This window comes from Anoplophora glabripennis, unplaced genomic scaffold, assembly GCF_000390285.2.
Source record: "Anoplophora glabripennis isolate ALB-LARVAE unplaced genomic scaffold, Agla_2.0 scaffold640, whole genome shotgun sequence".
In the NCBI taxonomy this organism is placed as follows: Eukaryota; Metazoa; Arthropoda; class Insecta; order Coleoptera; family Cerambycidae; genus Anoplophora; species Anoplophora glabripennis.
In genome coordinates, this window is record NW_019416735.1 from 109686 (window position 1) to 116898 (window position 7213).

A 7213-nucleotide genomic window follows, 5' to 3' on the forward strand; every position below is an offset into this window, starting at 1 on the left:
AAATCTGGATTGCAAAATTATTATGCAAAATCTATGGAACCGATTTTCGTGAAATTTGGTGTGATAATTCTACATAACATGAAGTTTTTTTGAGCCAAGTATAAAGGTCCTATACCCAATTTAAATACCCCAAAAAAATTCCCTAAAAAGTATTGTTTTTTAACGCCATTTTTGCGATTTTTTCGATTTTTACCATAATAATCATGATTCATTCGATTTGTAACTAGTCATATTTTGTAAAATTTAATTTCAAACATTTTTTTCCTCTTCCATTTTCGCCTAAAATCAACCGTTGGAAAGATACATAATTAAATAGGAAGCAAAATATCATAGCATAGAAAAATTCTCATTTCTAGTGATATTTGAAAGCCAAAAAGTCAAAAATCTCCCAAGTATGGACTCTTTGAAACAGATACCGTCTGGACTATTAGAATATACAGAGTGCACCCTTAACAGTTTTACAGTTTAATGTTAGTCATATTAAGTGTTTTTGGTGCATGTTTCCATTTCTTTGTAAAAATGGTAGGTTAGTATAGAAAAATACTAACAAAATCAATATCCCAATCGACCATAGCGATTGATATGCTTCAAGCATTTTATTTTCTTCAATAAAAAATTAATTTCGTTTCTTTAATTCATTTTTTACGTTACCACGCTTAAAATTACACAGTTGTAAAAAAGAATATTACGAGCAGCTCTATTTTATGTATTGAGTGAAACTCGAATAAAAGGGTCTTGATTAGACACGCAAAGTTCAGTGCTCTGTCTATAGGAAAATGAAATACAAGCGATGAGGTGAAACGGCAGCTTACAAAGATGTGACATCAAAGTGATAATCGGAGGGATATTATAGAATCAAACAAGGCGACTTGCGAATCACGATTTACAAGGAATCTGATAAATAATCATGGGTAACGATTGCGATTGCAGACGTTTTGAATTGCAATAATTTACATTGAAAACCTTATATCTCGCAATAAGCTACTTGACCATCCTTCTTTTTTTATCTTATTTGTTTAACATAAACCGTATTTCAAAAAAGTAAATGCCATTTTCCTCTTATAGTCCATGCTATTTCCGTTTCATTACCGTATAACGTAGGATATAGGATACATCTAACGTACATATTTCATTATAATCTATCTAATATAATATAATACAGTCCACACATAAATATATAAATAGTTGGTGCGGCAATAATTTGATCATAAAATACAATTTGATAAATTTCCCGTATTGTCTCTAATTAAAGTAAATCAAATTTGAGATAGGCACTCAGGTAATAGGTCCGCAAGAATTTTGAACTATTTTTTTTCTTTGACAGAGGCGGATTCCTAAGAATTTATCCCGGTGCGAAATCATCGGAGTAGTTCGTGGTAGCTCGGGCCCTCTGATTTTTTTTTCTATTGCGTAAGCTATTGCGTTTGATTTGATGTCAGGACATGCAGTCGTGCATTGAACAAATAAATCGCAAAGGACAGTGCAACGGACGGAATATAAGCGTATAATGTGTGTTCGTACCCTTTTTACATGGCACCTCGTCGATGGGGGTGAGCGGTAATTAATGGGGTGAATATCAGCGAAATTGCGGAATTAATCAAATATCCCATCGGATCTTTGTTTCTGAATCTTTGTGCTGAGTTGACGTTTTGATTTAGCCATAAACAAAAAAAAATACGATCACAGTTCCTTGGCTCTATCAAAGCATTTGACTTGCTCTGATACAGAAGTACCACAAGGATCAGTTCTTGGCCCGGTTCCCTTTTTAATTTATGTCAATGATTTATCCCGTCAGTTTTCCAGCCAAGTAAAGCGCGAATGAAATGGAGAGCAATATTTTGAATTAAATCACCAATCCTCGCTCTCTTGGAGCCGGCCCTGTATAAATGTACAGACTCAAGTCATTCCTTTCGGCTGTTTTATATATAGCCACACTTTTTATGCCGAATTTTGGAACTCAAACAAACGGCTCTACTTGTTATTGCTATCATTGTTTACCTTGCGAGAGAAACATTTGCTCGCCAGTCTATGTCAAGACCCGGTTCATTTTTTATATAGACGCCCGTCTGTTTCGTTTTTTGTTTATCTAACGAAAATCGATTGTGTATTATAGAAGCTCGCCCTCAGAAACAAGTACGACTGGCAAAGTTTCACCCCTATATTATGTTTTTTTTTTCTCTATGAAAATAACTGTAACGCGATAGCGAGCACGGATCGACCTTTCGTGGACGCTCCATGCAATTTTACACCCCCACGGAAACGCAAAAGTGCATATTTTTAAACAGAAAATCGCATGCATAAATTGCATAACAATTATTAAGGCATTTTATTATGTAAGCTCGTGATTTGTGCGATAACGTCTCTTTATAAAAATAATATACAGCGTCATGCATATTACGAGTAGTCAGTCTTGACGTTTTTTTTTAATTTAACAATAATTAAAGCTTAGGAGAAGGCGTGAACACTGCGAAGCGCAGTGACGGAGGGCCCAAGCCACCAGGAAAAAAACGTTAACTTATTTTGGACATTGCGTTTTATATAAAGTATTTTAGTGAATTTTCGGGGTTGCGTTATTCTCTTTGTTTTTTAATACAGGGTTTTTCATTGTGTATACAAGTGAGGAAACATTAATTTTCATTTATGCCTTTATGTGTACAGGGTGTACTCATAAATAAGAGCCAAAACTTGAATTACACATTAACTCATCAAAAGCTACAATTTTTGTCAAATATTTTTCCGGAAACCTCTTACAAGGAGAAGTCGGATTTTTGTAATTTTTGATATTCATGGTACGTGTAGTTTGGACCTTGAATAAGAATTTTTCGAAGTAATTCGACGCAACGTTCATAAATTACCGAGATAATCGATTTTGAAGTTTTACCCGACAGCTAAATTCACTAGATGTGACACATTCTTCATCCGGAAGCGTGGTCTAATTAGTAGCGTTCGGGACTGTCAGTCATGAGATCGCTGGTTCGAGTCCGTCACGTGGCATTTCTTTTTTTTTTTTTTCAAAACGCACCATATGATTTTTTATTATTTTTTTCATCTCGAAAATTATGAACAGTCGAAATATTATAATAAACACTTATGTATATGTAGGAATATTCTTCAAATATTTCATTAAAATGCACAATTGGTTGATAAACAATATTTATTATGAATTAACAATAAAGTTTCTTTAAAAAAAAAACAAACGAGGTCAGGTAGGTTCTTTATTTTATTTTTAGTATTTGACATTTTACGCAGTGTGGCATAAGCCAAAATGATAGTTATCATAGAAACAAATTTCGTTAACATTTTGAAAGATTGTTCTTTCATCACACAGTTTCGATGTTTCTCTACCCTTTGTGGAATTTACCGAAACTTTTTATGCCCGAGCAGGTGTGCTCTGTAAGCGGTTTTTTTAAACACGGTGGACGACCCACATAACCTAGCTCAAAATGTTAATTAAACACTTGAAGAATATTCCTACACACACTTCTCATAATATTTCGTTTGTTCATAATTTTCGAGATCAGAAAAAGAAAAAGAAAGGAAGCTAGATGCTTAAAAAATGTCTGCTTCCCATTTTTTTATGATAGCTACCATTCTGGCTCGTGCCACACTGCGTAAAATGTCAAATACTAACATAAATATAAAATAAAAGAACATCCTACCTGACCTCGTTTGTTTTTTTTTTTTTTAATGAAACCTTAGTGTTAAGGAGGTTGGATACCGAAAAAAAATGGTAAGAAAGTTTTCAAAGCAATTGAAATCTGTTAATAAATATGCAAACTGTCTCGTGTAAAAATTTCAGATCGATTGCCAATGTAGTTTTTTTGAAAAATGATATTAAATATTATGCTCTTATACACAGGCTCTTATGGGAGTTGGGGCAAAAACTTTAATCAAACGTGAATATTGCTCTTAAAAATGGTTAGGATCGGGAAAAAAAAATTGTAAATAAAGAATTAAATATTACTAAACATTTTAAAACAATAAAAATATGCACTTACAATGTAATTGTTAAGATAATGGAATGAATATATAACGTTTTCACAAATTCGAACAAACATCTGATCCAATGAAAGGAAATATGGCAACACTGTACGTTGTATTTAAGCTTCGACTGATGCGCTATATTTGAACAGCTCGATTATAGACTACAAAATTATTCCAGTCGAAAACATATTTACCTAGTAATAATTAATATTAAATACATTTTTCGTGATCTAATGCAATATAATAGCAATTTGAAACAAAAATTGAAAGGATCTCGTTGCAAAACGAACAGTATAGATGTTCTGTCATAATATTCAATTTGACAAGGCGACGTCTCCCTATCATACACTGAACTTCTTGATAGTTATCATATGGATTCTCGGTTTGCACATTTTACTTTTTTCTCATCAACCCACATTCTGTTTCATACGCATTTTATATTACTTTTCAGTCATCACTTTTCCTTTGTACCTTGGATGTTCATTCATGTTTACGGAATAAGCGCAAAATTGACAGTAATGACAGTTGACCCAACTTTTACCACCACGCCATAACAATGTTGCCAGATTTCATCGATAATTTTACAAGCTCTTAATGAATCAATAGACACTTTTATTCAAATAAAAAGTTAATTGCCGTGCATTAAACACGAAAAATATATGCAAGCTAATATGTGTATGTGTATAAGCATAGATTTCCCTCCCGCACCGAATACCCCGCAAGAGATGTATCGAACATCCTTAATTCATATTGTTTATCAACCAATTGTGCATTTTAATGAAATATTTGAAGAATATTTCTACATATACATAAGTACTTATTATAATATTTCGTTTGTTCATAATTTTCGAGATAAAAAAAAATAATAAAAAACCATTTGGTGCGTTTTGAAAAAAAAAAAAATATTTCACGCGACGGACTCGAACCACAGACCTCATGACTGTCAGTCCCGAACGCTACCAATTAGACCACGCTCCCAGTCAGACAATGCGTCGCATCTAGTGGATTTAGCTGGCAGGTAAAACTTCAAAATCGATTATCTCGGTAATTTACGAACGTTGCGTCGAACTACTTCGGAAAATTCTTATTCAAGGTCCAAACTACACGTACCATAAATATCAAAAATTACAAAAATCCGACTACCTTACCTTCTCCTTGTTAGTTTTTAATAATTACTGCAATGCAATACAATATTCAATGTAAAATTAAAAACAAATTTTGAAAATTTGTTTTTTCAAAATTGAATTTTTTTTTCGATATTTGATGAATATTTAACGCGAAATGGTGAGAAAAATAACGTAAACAAAAATTGTTTCATTTTAATCATTAATTAATGTGTAAGGAGCAATAAACCTGTTCCTTTAATTTTTTATAGAAGGAAAACTGTTCTACCGATCGATTTCAAAATTTACAGGTCCCATGGGCATATATCGAGCTAAAAAAAAACCTACAAATATTGACACTTTTCGCGTATGTATTTGCAAAGTAATAGTTGATTTTCCAAACCAGCAGAAAAAGTTATGTGTTTGCACTTTTTCAAATTAATTTCGAGTATTTTTTTTTCTTAAACGTCCTTTTTTCCGTTTCCTTTTCCTTTTCCTTTCCTTTTCTTAAACGTTCCTTTTTCTTAAAGGTCCTTGAAAGGTATTGATTTAGGTTCCTAAAATCCACCTTCTGTTCAAAAAAAAAACAAGGTGACTTTTCACTCAATATCCGATATCTCAATGAGAAATAATAGTAGAGAAAATATAAAAAAAAATTGAAGCTGAGAAATCAAGTTAAATGAGCCTGGCATTGATTAAGCCAGAAAAAATTTCTTGGGCCCAATAATTTGGGACGTAAAATTGGTTATCGAAAATTGTAATCGCGCTTGATTTGTTGCATTTAACAGTCAAATCGTTAAAAAACTGGGTTATCGTAATAAAAAATGATGTAGAGAAGTTTCAACATCAGTACATTAATTATTTCTAACTACTTACTTCGCAATGAATTTTAAATTTTTTTAATCTGATTATAAATTAATTCTAGGCGGTAATGAGAGTTATACTGAGTGTATTTTAAACCTTTGACAAAAAATATTTAATGGGGTTACTTTTATACGAACCTCTTATCAAATATTGTTTCATTTTTCCAACTGTGTTATTTTATAAAGAACGAGAAAAAATCGTACAGAAAATAACAAAAAATCAAATTGAAGCTGATGAATCATGCTAAATGACCCTGACTTTAATTAAGCCAGAAAAAAAAATTCTGAGCCCATGCGCGGTTTTGAAAACAAAAATTGTAAAATTTTTGCCATGAATTATCTCTTTTGATTCCGCCGAGAGTGATGCCCAAAAAAATTCAAAACAACAAAAGTCGTTGCTTTGGACGAGTTAAACGTTTTAGCGTTTATATCTGGGACACCTTGTATATATCGTTATTCTAGGAACAATTCCACTGTCAAACACAAACTTTGGACGTGATGTTTATCGGTTCCCTTTTGTGGAAAATAATCTGGTTGAATGAGAATGGAGGAACGTGGTAGCAAAATCGCGCGAGTTATCTCTTAGTCTCGGGAATAATAGACAATTATTATCGCTCGCGTCAAATATGTTCGGTTATAATTTGAATAAATAATAACCATAAATCGATATCTGGGACTCGAAATGATTTCTCAGAAGTTTCCGAAAGTTAAGCCAGGTACAAATCTGTGAAACACCCTATATCTGTAGCTGTAAAGGAGAATGTTTCGGCAACCTCTAAAATTCGCTGTTGATCAGGCTTTTATCAAAAAAATCAGTCTTGAAAACAACATAAATAGATACAGTAAGCGCCAATACTTAGAAAGTGGGTATGACAATGACACTTTGTAAAGATTTACACCCACGTGATCCATACAAAACTTCAGACATTTCGAAAAACTAAATTTGATAACGTTTCTGCTTTATTTTAATCGATTTGGGTTTTCTAACATTCAATCGTCATTTACTCGAAAACTTTCCTATGTAAGATGGCAACATTTTAATACTGTCGGATCGACAATGAAACGATCTTTCGGAATCAAGAAAAAAAATAGCGGGTTATTTAAAAAAAAAATACAATACGATTTGGATTTTATTGATAAAAACCCGATTTAACTTATTTCACCTTTATATTTTTTTCAGCTTTTCAGCAATGGAAGGAATGTTTTGTGACGCTCTCGCATTATTTCAAAAGTTGTACATATTCTTGTGACAATACATAATAC